Consider the following 15,115-nt stretch of genomic DNA (forward strand, 5'->3'; position numbering starts at 1 on the left):
AACTCTGCTGGCTCCTTTCTGAACGCTGAGGGAGTGAGAATGACAACAAGACATGGAGGGCGAGAGAGAGGAACGAAAAATATTAGCTACATGTAGGCGGAGATGAAGTCTTTAACGGCAGCCATGGACAGGAGAAGACTGAATGATTAAAACCTGAGAAAGGGAAGAAGAGGAACAGCAACAACAAGAAAATAATTAGAGGTGGAATGCAAAATGGAAAAATGAAACATGGGAGTACTGCAAAAGCGTGATGGCGTTGATGGGAGTGTAACAGATTTCAGTGGGAGTGCTGGTAACAGAGAGAGACGAGAATAAGGCGGAGGGGAGGAGGCACAGACATAGACGTGGCAGTGAAGAGATACGAGTTATGAAGGAAGGAGGGAGAAAGGAGATGTGGTGAGAATGGGTACAGGGGAGGAAGGAAGAAGGAGATACAAAAGGTGGAAGGTTTGTTGTATGAAGGAAGGAGAAAGAAAAGGTTGGAGTGAGAAGGGAAGGGAAGGAAAGACGAGATGCAAGTGGGGAAGGGTGTAGGAAGGAATGAGACTGAAGAGGAGAAATGGAGTGAGAGACGGTACCGGGGAGGAAAGAAGAGAAGACAGAGGGGTTGCAGGAGAAGGGTACAGGGGAGAGAGAGAGAGAGAGATGAAGTGAGAGACGGTATAGAGGAGATATAAGAGGGAAGGGAAGGAGGGAGGGAAGAGGGAGGGTATGGGGAAGTCTGGCGCCACAAGCAAGGCATCTTCACGTTCAGCACTAAGTTCTTATCGCGGGCTGGTCACATGAAATTCGTCCTCGCACCAGTCTCTTTGAGGTTTTAGACACTTTCTGAATAATCAAGAAGGAAGACATTATGAAAGATTAAAAAAAAATTAAATAATATCCGAAGAGTTTTTCATGAATTACAAGACGCATCCCATCTTCCTCTCCTTCCATACTGTACGATACTGACTAAGAATATTCAGTAAAAAGTACTTGTGTTCTCTTCACATTTACCCATTTTAATACGATAAACGTCCCATGCTTCATTCCTCTCTCTCCAAAAGACTGCATTCAGCGCAGGAAATTTTTTTACAGCTGGAGGAGTTAGATATAGTTTTCGATAACCCCAGTACTAGCAACATGATGAAAGGGCTTTGTGAGTGCCTTGGTTTCCTCTGTGGTTGTGTTCATCAGGCCTTTCAGAAACGTTTCACAGACTCAGCAATAAATATCTTAGTGTGATGCTTGTCCCTCTCCCACACGGGGTTATCAAGTAGTTTATTACCCGGGACGATGCATGTGACAGGACGAGGAATTGTGGCTTGTATTCAGAGGCACAGGAAGGTTGTTTCTTGCTTATGTATGAGCGTCTTACCACTCATCCATTCACAGAGTGCTGGACGAGAGAGACTGTGGTAGGAGAAGGATCCCGTCGTTACATTGCTTCGTCCTCCATATTCATTCCACTTCTCGTCCCTGTTTCTTGTCGAGCTCCTCCTTTTCCCTGTTGTGCCCCTCTCTGATCGTCGCCATTTCTCATCGTACCTGTCCTTCACAGTTTCCAACCCTTTTTGTCATCCTCTCTCGCGCTCGTCTTCCTCCACCGTCCTCTGTCCGTGTCCCAGTTCCTCGTAATTTCCTTCCTAGTCGTGCTTCTAAAGAGTCAGCTTTCTCTTTTGCGTTGCGTTCGTCCCCTCTCCTCTCTGTTTCCCTCTGCACTGGCAGTTTCTATAGAAAGTCGTTTATGCTCCTGACAGTTCAGTTTGCAAGACAATTTGTCAGGTGTGGAGGCCCGGCGGAGGCTGGTCGCCATGAAGGTCGCTCCATGTATCAAGCATGTCCTGCACCCCTGTCGTTAGTCACAACTTATCTTCCCTTAGGTACTGACCTGTACAACACGACTAAAAACCTCCACTACTGAACCACGAACGAGTATATATATATATATATATATATATATGTAAAACGCTCTGAGCATACATAACTTCCTCAATGAGAAATATTCGTTAAAGAAGAAAAAACGCAGCGTGAAGACAAGCACACTCTGAAGAAGGATATATAACCCAAAGTTAAGCGTGTATTCTTGTTGCCAACTTTAGGGGCATCTTAAATGGATGCGGTATGGTAAGGGAGGCTGGGGTGTGGACAACTGGAGATGCAGAGGGCAAAATGGAGGGGTGAGAGCAAGGGGCGCGAAAGGGTATGGAGATGGAGTGACCTTGGTCCTGCGACACGCTGTGGGTGGATGAAATAAGGCTCCAGTGGAATACCGCTGAGGGAGACAAAGGTCCCTATTCTTGTTGGCTTTGGAGATTTCTTAATACCTCTTCTTCAGTAAGCTGTCATGCACACTGCGTTTTCATAATCTCTAGTATTGTACTGATGGAAACTATGTGCATACTGAAAATACCCAGGGTAGAAAGAAACCGGGCAATGTAACATCAAAGGGTGAGAAAGACACATAACGCCACGGACTACCAGGACTACAGACAAGGTGTGAAAGAAGACGAAATGGAAAAAGGAACGAATTAGGAAAAAGTACCGCACGAAGAATTGTTAGGAAAGAGGTATGATTCACAAATGAAAACAGCAGTGGGAGTGGCTGTGGCGAGATGGTGACAGGACAGGCCGGGATAGGACTGGACAGTGAGGCGGGCGAACCCTCCATAAGAACTGTGATGTGGACAAATTGCGGCCACCCACCAGAGTTCTTACCGCCGGACACACGAGCCCCAGTGTGCCCCGACAAAGGACACGGCCAGTCCGCGACGGCAGGTACGAAAGCCGCTCCCTACATCCTCGGAACTCCCAACCAAACTTCCATTAACAAGTTAAACTTCCCTCTTGCTCAGCTATTAAACGTCAAACTTTCGAACTCGCTTTCAAAACACCATTTATCGAGGAATGTTCCTGGCCTGCCACAAGCCAGTTTACCCACAATCGGTTAAGAGTTTCTGTATACCCAGTGAAAACCACCAGCACAGACAACAAAGAGGCGTACTCCAAAATGTAAGCACTGATGTACAGTATAATAGGTACGACAAAACTCACAAGAACACACTATTATTCTGCTTTTTTTCCACTTCAATCATGTGTTTCATTCTGATCAGGCAATCACCAAATGATTTTATTCTAAGGGAAATTCACGTAGTGATGGGGTTATTGAAGGTTGTATCTAAAATTTTCAGTTAGCAATGTCTTTCCTAACTTAGATACAAAGTCTACGGTCAGCAATGAAATATAAAAACACCGTAAAGAAAACATTATACGGTAAAGAAGATTGTAACGGGGAACAGTTATATATTCTTCCCTGTTTTCCATGTCCTGAATTATGCCTCTCAAGAACAGAACCAAAAAGGACGTCTCCCCCAGTTTCTTACCCCTCGATGCAAACACTACACAGAGCACTGGTATCGGATAAATGAAAGATAAGAGAGGAGAGACACTAAAGACAGGGAGCAAAATGAATGGTAAGGAAAAGGAAAGGGAGAGGTGAAGATAGGAGGTAATAAGAAGGGGAAAAAAAGAAATGGAAGTGAATTATTATGTATTTAATATAAACGAACAGATGAGACAAAGAAGACAAGAGGAGAACACGGAAAGACAAGAGACGGGAGGGCAGAAAAGGTCGAGAAACAAACTGAAAAAAGAACTCGATGGAAAGGACTGAAAAAACTATGGATGTACAGAAGGATAAAGCAAGGAAAGAATGATGAGAGAACTGAAGGAAGAGAAAAAAGATAAATGAAGGAAAGGAAGGAAGAAGGAAGAGGTAAATGAAGGGAGTTAAAAAGGAAAAAAAAAAGGTAAAAACTATGACAAGAGAAGAAAATAGGAGAGAGAGGAAATACAGAAATATGAGATAGCAGAGGCAAAGAGGTGGGAAGAATGAGATGATAACTCAGGAAGAGAGATGGAAAGAGAACAAGAAAAGATACCAAAAGAAAGAAGTATGAGATTAGCGATGGCGAAAGAGATGGAAAGGAAAGAAATAGACTAGGTAATAAAACAGAGCTGAGAGAGAGAGAGAGAGAGAGAGAGAGAGAGAGAGAGAGAGAGAGAGAGAGAGAGAGAGAGAGAGAGAGAGAGAGAGAGAGAGAGAGAGAGAGAGAGAGAGAGAGAGAGAGAGAGAATCAGGGAATGAAGGAGATAGGAAGGGAAAATGAAAGAAATATAATGACTAGTGAAAGAAGAGGAATGAAACAGAAATTATAGATAATAAAATGTATGACAACCGAAAGAAGATGAAGCCAGGATAGGGATAAAGGAAAAAGGGACAACAAAAGGAGGGAAAAGGATATGATGGAGATGAAATATGACAAGTGAAAGAAGAAAGAAAAAATATAAGGAAAAACAATGAGATGAAAATGGGATAACGAAAAGGAGGAGAGGGATGTGACGGGGAAGAAATGTGTCCAGTGAGAGAAGAAGGAAAAAATATGATAAGGAAAAGGGATGAGAGGGACAGGAAAGGCAGAAGGGGGAGGAAAAGCTGGCCAAAACGGTGAGCCAAGTAATCCCAGGATCCAGGGTTGGGCCGCCAAGCCTGGATAATGGCTCACTCCTCCAACCTACCCGCTACATCCCCACCCACACTCAACCCCATCTTCATCCACTTCATTCTCATCCACACATTCCACCCTACCCACAATATCCCCACCCACACTAAATCTCATCTTCATCCGCTTCATTCTCATCCACACGCTCCATCCACATCCACTACATCCCTACCCACACTCCACCCTATCTTCAGCCACTTCATTCTCATCCACACGGTCCATCCACACACTCCACCCAACATACTACATCCCCACCCACATTCCACTCCATCTTCATCCACTTCATTCTCATCCACACATTCCACACTACCCACTACACCCTAACAACCCTCCTCTTATTTTCCTTTACTGCATCTCCATTCATATATTCCATCCTCGCTTCTCCATTCTACTCACTGCGTCCTCACCCACACTCCACCACAGCATCACACAGTTCATTCTGAACCACACTCCATCCTAATCTAATCCATCCTCACTCATCCACGTTACCCATGGCATCCTCGCCCACACTCCACCCCAACCTCATCCACTCCAATCTCATCACACACTCCACCCCCGTTCACCAAATCCTAACCTACAGTACATCATCACTCTTCCTCCTCCCAGTCCAAATCAATTCATTATCAACATTTCAGCTGTGACAAACCAAATCCTAAACCATAACATCCTTTTAACTCATTTCATTTTCACCGTCAGGTCTTATCAATCAAATTCTAACGCACTAAATTCTCACCAGCTCGATCATTGTAATCTAACCCAATTAATTCTCACTCCATTATAATCTCGCATATTTCCCCCCACTTCGTTCATATCCGCTTCACTGTCGCTCACTAAATCTAAACACTTCATTCCCATACACTTCCTTGACTTTAGGTATATTTTCTTTTTATATTTATTCACACCTTCTCACCCATCTCATTCTCAAACATAATATCCTCGCCGTTTTGTCACCCTATTACTTTAATTTCCAGCGCAATCACTACAACCTACAGTCATTCTCAGGCGTCACATTCTTCATTTTCATCCTATTCCATGTCTCACTTTCCCCCCTTTATCCAGTTCTTTCTCACCCCTCTCAGCCAGTCACACTGTCACTTTAAATCCTTAACTTAAACACCCAACCCTTTCCTCATTTCCATCCACTTCCCTGGCCTGGCATATTCTCATCCTATTTCTCTTCACACTTTCCCTAATCTAGGTCATGCTCTCTCTCTCTCTCCCTCTCTCTCTCTCTCTCTCTCTCTCTCTCCCTCTCTCTCTCTCTCTCACACACACACACACACACACGTTAACCTCTTCACTAATTTCTTCACACCGATGACAAGGTTGATTTACCCCTGCGCCATACGACCTTGTTTGGCCCTGAGAAGACCTCTTTGAAGTGAAGTGATTATAAACAACCTCTCTTAATCGTATCGAGAATTTTCTTAATCAAGAAAGTGTAAAAATCTTTCTTATTTTACTCCGACACGTAATTCCTTTTTTATTATGCTTTTACTGCAACCAGACGATTTCATTCAGCTGAGGATAGACACCGTAGTAGTGCAAGGATTAACAGCGATCTCCATTTAATCATCCTTCAACTTAAAATCCCATCAAATACCACATTCTGATCGTCCATCTCCTTCAGCTCTGCCGACGTCAATCATGTTACCCTCCCACCCACAGACCCCTCACATCCCGCCTAAATCCCACACTTCCTGCTCTCGTCTCCTGCCTGCCAATCCCATAGACCTTCCACTGAAAACCTCCCTTTATTGTGGTTTAACAACTGTGAACATCTTCCTTTATTCTGGTATAGCTCCTACGATCACCACCATCATCATCATCATCATCACTTTCATACTATCATCACCATCATCCTACTACCACCTAAAACATGAGCTAGATACTACAACAGCTTTTATGTATTGTGGTTCAGCCTCTACCAACACATCCCCCAATTGTGGCTTAGGTGCTGCCAACGCCCGCAACACATAAAGGAAATAATTTTGGAGTGAAAATCCCTGTGTCCCTAACTCTGCTATGATTCTGGCAGTAATGGTCGCTGTGTAACTCGGGGCTACAATAATGCTCCTACAAATCCCAGAAACTTTAGGGAGGCGAAATAGACTCTTAGCCTTAGGGAGTTAACAGTCTTCTCTCTCCCTCTGGCCCTCCCCCCTTCCCTTTATCTCCCTCTCTCCCTCCCGTCCCTCCCTGCACCTTCGCCCACCCCTTCACCTTTCCATCTGTCACCTCCCATCACTCACTATTTCCATTTTGTCCTGTCAACCTGCATCGTGCTTTTTCCCTTTGTGTCACATTCTTTACCAATAATGGACCTCACCTTATTACTTTATCTAATATTATTCTCTTCCTCCATACCATCTTACTTCTCATATCTTTGATCAACCTCCTTCCTATTTTCAGTGATCAGTTATTGTATTCATCTTACTTCATACCTTTATTCCACATCTTCAGTATTCTTCTTCCATTCTTGTTTCCTTCTGCCCATTTCTCTCTTTTCTCCTCTACACATTCCTTCATCTACCATCACTCCTCACTCCTCTCTCTGATCACCATTCTCTCTTAACTCCTATTCCCATTCACTCATCTCTCTTCACTCCTCTCCCTGTTGTCCTGTCTTCTGCCCATTTACTCATCTCCTTCACTCCTGTTCCTATCTCACTTCTCTCTCTGTTACCCTATCTCTCTTTACTCTTCCTACTCACTCCTCTCTCTGTTACCACTTCTCTCTTTACTCTTCATACTCACTCATCTCCCTCACTCCTGTCCTGTCTCACTCCTCTCTCTTTCTCTCTATTCCCTCATCTCTCTTTACTCCTCTTCCTACTCACTCATCTCCCCTCCCTCCTGTTCCCATACTTCCCCTTCCTCTCTGCCATTCGTCCCCATATCCCTCGGCGCTATGGCTGGGGGGAGGAAACCAATAGTCCTACAGATCCGGGATGCCAGCTGACTCTCACGCTTCACACCCTCGCCAAATAACTTATACACATTCAATCCACACCAACATACACGGGCGCCAAATTTTCATACAACACAGTATATACATTATTTCTCCTTTTTGTTGGTTCATTCTATATATTCTATGTCGTAGAGAATAAAGAAATATATTTTTATTTATTCTGTTTATTAATTTATATACAGTTTCGCCTAATTTTCATTACATAAGTGGCAGCCAGTCAGGTGAAACACATTACTGTGGATTTCGCCGAGGGGATGGAAACGAGAATTCCGAGAACTAGGTTATGACTGAAAGAATGTTTGGTTTTTCACCTGGTATTCTGACCGACCTTTTCTCCAACTTCTGACTTTTTCTTTTCCTGTGGGTGGATACTGCCACCCGATTTTTTTTTAAGTACTGGCAATGGGAAACAGTGATAATATGATAATACTGATAAGGTACTTCATTGACAAATCCCTCACACACATCCAGGAAGCAAACACCCTATCCGCGCATACCTTCTAAGCACAGATTCCAACACATTCAGCCACATCCTCTCCCACTCAGGCATGCTCTCTCACACTCCCATAAAACCACGAACTACCTCTCCCCATAAGCATCTTACCATCAGGCGGCCTCCGTGAAAGACTAAACTCCAATAATCCCATCAAACTTGGCTGTCTCCCTCGCTTCTCCTCCTCCTCCTGTCCTTTACCCTTCCTCCTGATGGGGATATATTCTTCGGATGATTTCTTCCATTTCGCTGGGGTCGAGCTTAACACAGTTCTCTACTTCTAGCCCCGCCAGAGGCCAGCTGTAAGAGACTGATATATAGGGGGTTTCCGTGGACGTGTATGTGTGCGTATGTATGTATGTATCTGTGTGTGTGTGTCTGTTTGTGTGTGTTTTGTGTGTTAGTGTGTGTTTGGAGGGGGTGAGTGTGTATGGTTCATGGAAGATGGGAAAAATACAATGATCCTCATCATTACAATTTCACTTGTAGTAAGGAGTTATATATTTCAGATTATCGCGAAACAACCCTCGCTACTCAGGGTTTTATGACCACACATAAATTACAATAACAACTAATAGTAGGAAATTTATCGTTCTTACAAACACCCAGTGTCCTTACCAGCCAGCTTTCCATTCGAGTCAGATTATTTCGCTTGTTTCGCGTTTTTCTTTTCCTTAGCTTTGTTGTGATTTGTGGAAACCCTTGCTGGCGTACCACACCTTCCCTGTTACATCGCCTTCCCGGCTCTAGTCCTTGCAAGATGCCAGAGTGAGGCCAGAAGAAAAGTTATGTTAACTGCTAAAAAAAGAAAACAACAAAAGGAAGTGGCTTTATATTTTAGCACACAGGATAGTGATAAACTAAATGAGATCTACAACCATTAAAACATTACCTGGTAACAATTAAATTAGTATAAAGTTCACGAAGTAAAGTTTTTAAAGGCTAAAATTCTGTGATGGAAAAAAAAAAAGGGGGAAATGTGAGGACCCAGCAGCACCAAACCTACCCAACAAAAACGAAAATACCCGGCAACGAGTATTGATTATTCCTAATGAGGCCTGATGTGGCACCTGCTCCAGCCGGCACTCGATTAACCAGATTCCTGTACCTCCACCCTCCAGTACCACGGATTTGCAATTATCCTGATTTGTTTCTCTACCCCGTCCCGTTGCGTACTACTGGCACGGCTAATTATCCCAAAGAAAGGGGGCTAACACCATTCCAGTTCGTGACAGAAGCAGACCTTTTCAGTATGGTGACATCTTTTCGTTTCTCTAGCTACCATTAAACATTATATCCCAGCTTAGGGCCTCTCCTGGTGAAGATTTTAGGAAGAATCTCCGTTAGTCCTTTCAGTACGAATATGAATCTGTACTTTTGTTCCAGTTATAACCAGAAGATTCCACTAAGCTTGGGAAAACCTTATATCAAATAGTTAAAAGCTCGGGCTCCTGGCTTACCCCCACTATATCGTTCTCGTCTGTTACGCTCAATACTCAGTGAACGGATGAAGACGTTGGAAACTTAAAGGAGGTTGGACGGAACGGGCGAGTACGAAGATAGAACGATGTCAGGGAACCAATCAAATACTCGAAGGGAGAGGAATTTGGTGAGGGAGCACGGGGAGTCTCGGGTGGCGTAGGCAAAGAGAGGCTGCCAAAGAGGTCAGTCTCGGCAATAAACCCCAACGGAGACACTCAACGAGGAAGATAAACACAAAAGCTGCGATACTCCACTACATCACCCCCTCCCTTCCTTCTCTTCGTCCCACACACACTCTCACGTACCCTAACACACTCTCACGTACCTTAACAGAGTCTCACGTACCCTAACAAATACTCTCACATACTAACACACACTTTCACGTACCCTAACGTACACTCTCATGTACCTTAGCACACACTCTCACGTACCCCAACACACACTAATGTACCCTAACACACTCAAAAGCTCCCTAATACACACTCTCATGAACCCTAACACACTCTTACGTACCCTAACACACACACTCACGTACCCAACATATACTCACGCAGTTTTCCAGACTCACAGCCGTACCCATAAACTCACCCTCCTCACTCTTGCATTCGTCCTGACACCCTCACGGTCCATGGCCATCCTTCCTTGCCTAACATACAGACACTCGGTTGTGTTCTCGCTGGTTTAAGAGATTTAGAAACATCTCGTACACAACGATTAATTTACCTCTTGTGCCCAGGAAGCCTCTTCTCCGTTACTGATGCAAGTTTATATTAAAACGGAGTCAATAAACTTCGCATGAATATCAGGGTGTAAAGATGCAAAAATTTATGGCTGAGGAAGACGGAAAATATTACGAAGTTTCTAATGTAAATGAAAGTACAGTTCACTGGCTCAATGCCTATCAGTTACAAGCCATCACAAACCCACACAGCACTTCAAGCACATTCACATACTGGTATTCCTGACGAGTTCCAGTCCCGTATTTTCGTGGACCAGGAAGCATCCCCTGCTTTTCTGATTTCTTAGCTTATATTTGTATGTGGGAGGTTCATATTCTTTCATATGTAATCACACATTCTAACACAGAACGTTGTGTAATATGTAAAGTCAATCATTATGGAAAAAGTATGTGAAAGTGTCCTAATCCTGCGACAACATGCCATTAGTCTATTCACACACACACACACACACACACACACACACACACACACACACAAATCAATTCTTAAATGGTACCGTAACACTTGACCTCAGTTGGTATCATGTACAGTGCGCTCTCAAAAATTCTAATACACTTACGCTTTCAAGAATGCCAACCCACTTCTACCAATCACACCTAGAACGCAGACACATGCATCTTATAAGGCAATAAAAATAGGAAGCATTACCATAGTACTGCCTGACTTTATACATCCGCAACCTAAGAACCATACGCATTGCCAACTTCTCAAAATAACTGCCCAATATACGTGAGGAGCCGATCAGATTTTACAGCATCTACTCAAGAGACCAAGAATCCATAGCCATAAACCTTTTGGAAATGAAGGGAAGAAATATGGCGTCATTTTCCCAAACTATGCAATAAAAAAGCTCATTGGGAGCATCCGCATCAATCCCCGCGATGCTGAATAATGAGAAAGGGCTGAGGAGTCATCGCTGAGCCGCCCAACCCCTCAGCAGGACGAAGGATAGGGAGAAGGGTGAGGAGAGTTGAACGGCGAGAGGAGAGGGGATTAGTGAGAGTGAAATGAAGAGGAAAGAAAGACGGTGGTGGAAAGGAAAAGTGGATGTAGAGAGAAAGAGGGATGGAAGGAGGGAAAAGTGGATGAGGAAAGATAAAGGGATGGAGGGAAAAGTGGATGAGGAAAGAAGATATGACAGTAGTAGCGAAGATTATAAGTGAGAAACGAGGTATTTTTAAGGACTGGTGAATAAAGTATAAGTGGAAAGACAAGAGAAGAATGACTAATGAGGCAAGGGAAGATGATAGTAGGGAACGACAAGCTAGAGGATTATGAAAGAGATGAGGATGACAGGAATGGAGATAACTTTGAGTGAAATACTGAGGCAAGAATGAGAGACTCGGGGAGGAAGGGTGGGTAAAGACAGAGAGGAAGAAAAGGGAGACGAAAGTAGTGATGAAAGACGGGGCACGGGAGTACTGTATGTACGAGATGATAATGAGAGGAATAGGGATACAGACAAAAGATACAGGAGAAAAAAGAAAAATGAAAGAAATGGTGAAAGACACACGAGAGGAAATTCTGGAAAAATGAGCGACAGGAAGAAAAAAGAATCGGTGGGTGTATGATGGACAGGAAGACAAAGTATGAGTGGGAGAGAAAATGTACAGTATCTTGCGAGAAAGTGGGTGAAAAATGATGGAAGGATAAAGACAGAAATGAAAACAAAAAGAGCGAATGATACAGAAGATAACTGTTTTGTACATTAATACTTACTGGCTCCTATAACTCACCCTTCATAAACATTCTCAGGTTCATATGCGCTCTCTCTCTCTCTCTCTCTCTCTAAATAAATAAATAAATAAATAAATAAATAAATAAATAATATATATATAAATAAATAAATAAATAAAATCGTTTGGCTAGCAGAGTTCCCCCGACCATTACAAGATTTAGAAGTGAAAAATGAAAGAAGAGAGATGAAAAAACAGATGAAGGGCAGACAAATAGGAGAAAAAGACGATAATTGTATGGTACTTTAGGGTAAAACAGACGAAAAATAAGAAAGATGGAGAAAGAGCATAGGGAGCTTGCTTTAAATAAGGAGTAAAAAAAAAAAAAAAAAAAAAAAAAGTACATTATTGAGAGACTAACAGACAGAAACAAGAACGAAAAGAAAATGAGGAAAGTGGAGAAGAAACAGAAACCAGACAGGAAAGAAGGGGGGAGGAGGGAAGTAGAATAAAAAGAAAGAAAGATGAAACAAAGGCGCAACAAAAGACAGAAATTAACGAGAAGGAAAATGGAGGGAGAAAGAAAGGTACACTCAGATAAAGAACCGACTGCACTGATCAGATGGAGTACAGGAAACGTGGCTGAACAACGAACATCGGTGCATAACGTGAAGGTTACGCGTCACAAAACACCATCCGCGTCACATCACAGAAATTGACGATGAAAATGGGATGTACGTACGTCTCTCCTAAGCTAAATTAAATCGTCTGATGGTGGTAAGAATAAAATGAAGATTTCGTACTGAAGGGGCCAGAGGATGTACGATACACATAACACAAAAGTGGACCAGGAACTCAAGATTTTAAAGAATGTCTAAGGAGTCTTGAAAGAAAGTAAAATAAAATGTATATATAATTACAAGATATGGAACTTAATTAGAAAAAAACTATTAATGTTCTTGTCACTAGCTTATTAATCGAATGACAAAAAGACACGCTGTAGGGTAAATCCGAAAAAAAATCGCACAAATAAAGTAAAAAAATAAAGTATTGTTATATACAAGACGGCAACCGATTAATGAAAATGACAGAAACAATAGACGAGAAAAATGCTGAAGCAGCCTTAATGGGGAAATGGAGAGAAAGGGATATGAATGAATCTGGAGAGAGAGAGAGAGAGAGAGAGAGAGAGAGAGAGAGAGAGATGAATGATAAACGACTGAAATAAATGCAAGAGAGAGATTTGAGGCACAGAAAGGCAGAACGACAAGCAAGAGAGACAGGCGCGATAGCGACAGAGCACAGAAAGGTGGACAGAGACTAGTATGGCATTGCGTTAAGTGGAAAAAGAGGTGACTGAGAAAAACGGTAGAGACGTAGGAAAAGCAGAGGGCAGGGAGGAGAAGGAAGTGACAGAAAAAGACAGAACAGACACATGTAAGGCAGAGGGTTGAGAGGAGAAGGAAGTGACACAGAAAGAAAGGATAGACAAACGTAAGGCAGAGGTTAGAGAGAAGGAAATGCCAGAGAAAGACAGAATAGACAAAGATAAGGCAGAGGGTAAAGAGCAGGAAATGACAGAGAAAGACAGGATAGACACACGTAGGGCAGAGGGTACAGAGGAGAAGGAATCCCAGGCATCAAGATGTATAGACCAATCTCCATCCAGCGTCTCTCTACCATGAAGATGTTATCAGGCCACTAGTATCCTGCTCCAGATGCTGCTGCTGCTGCTTCAATTACCCCCACCTCCCTTACTGACTGCAACTACACCGTGATTCTATTGCTATAACCATTGTTGCATCTCCCAGGGCTGATGCTTTTGTAAATTTTTGGCTGCTCTTTTCGCACTGTTTAAATTCATGCCGTAGTATAGAAAATAATATATATTCCATATTTACCAAATCGAAATATTATCAGAAACGGCAAACTGTGGTGGATAAGAACAATATATACGACTGATCATGTCTTGTCAAAATATGTCCTTCCTAGTCGCCCTTGTGTTCATATTTCTGACATCCAGCAGTTTATTATCTACATCACCTACAGTGCTTGCCTATCATTTACTCAGCTCTTTCTCCGACATTCCCCTGAACTGTTCTGCTACGCTACTCCCAAACTAAACCACTTGCCCTGCTGACAGATTCATTAATTCATGACGTCAGCGGTGCTCTTTACTGTGGTGCCTCTACTTCCCTGCCGCTACCCCAAGCCAGGATTTCTGATGCGGGCTGCCTCGACCGACTTTCCCGGCCCCCACTGTCGCATCACATCCAGGGATTAAAGAGGCTTGCTGGGGCTGCGACGGCTGGATCGAGATGAGAGTGGAGCTGCTGCCTCCAAAAAACTCCACCATAACATCATCCACATCTCAGGTGTAAACATGATGTCATCTACTGTTTTTTTTTTTTTTTGGCGTACGTAATTTAGATATGACAAGACAGTAAGCTGAAGTCAAGATTATTCTATACTGCGTTAATTAAAGTTACTCTTCCAGGACGAAAAAATCTGACGAACACTCATATAGCAAAAATATCTCACTTATTACAGGAGAGTCAGTGCTACAAACGTTATCAGCCTGACTCTTCTGCACATCACGCATTAAGCAAAACAGCACAGAATATTGGAAAACAAGACCAAGGATGATAGCAATAGTTTCCTCTACACCCTCTCAAGTGCTGGTGCAGGAGGGGAGGACCAGGAGGCAGGGGATGGGGGCGGGGAAGTAATGAGGCGGGCAAGAGGAACTACACCCGAGTTTCCTCCACCTAAATCCGTGATGGTAATTAAGATCAGCAGCAGCGGGAAGAGCTCCAGTTTATAAAAGTCCTCCCACAAAACAGAAATGAAATGACTGGGTGGCAAGGTGGCGGATATATCGAAAATTTACTTCATGTTTCCATTGGCTTGCTGTCGGTGAGGTCATGGGCGGTAAGACGAACGAGACAGGATGGCTGGCTGGTTGGCTGTGTGGCTGGCAGTTGGCTGATCAGCTGGCTGGTTGAATGGCTTGACTACGTTTACAGTCAAAGCAGTTTAACAAAATTTCCATTCCTCTGTTCTTTGTTTTTTTACATTCTTGCGTCAATATCTTTCGAAATGAACATCGAAATAAAGCGAAGAAGAATTGCAAAACCATATTATTCACATTCAGCTTTCCTCTGTTGTCATCGTTTTTCTAAAATAAAGGGCAATAAGCATTAATTCTTTAT

Source organism: Coenobita brevimanus, chromosome 66 (genome assembly GCF_032717465.1).
Source record: "Coenobita brevimanus isolate Jiangsu-jjx chromosome 66, ASM3271746v2, whole genome shotgun sequence".
NCBI classification, from domain to species: Eukaryota; Metazoa; Arthropoda; class Malacostraca; order Decapoda; family Coenobitidae; genus Coenobita; species Coenobita brevimanus.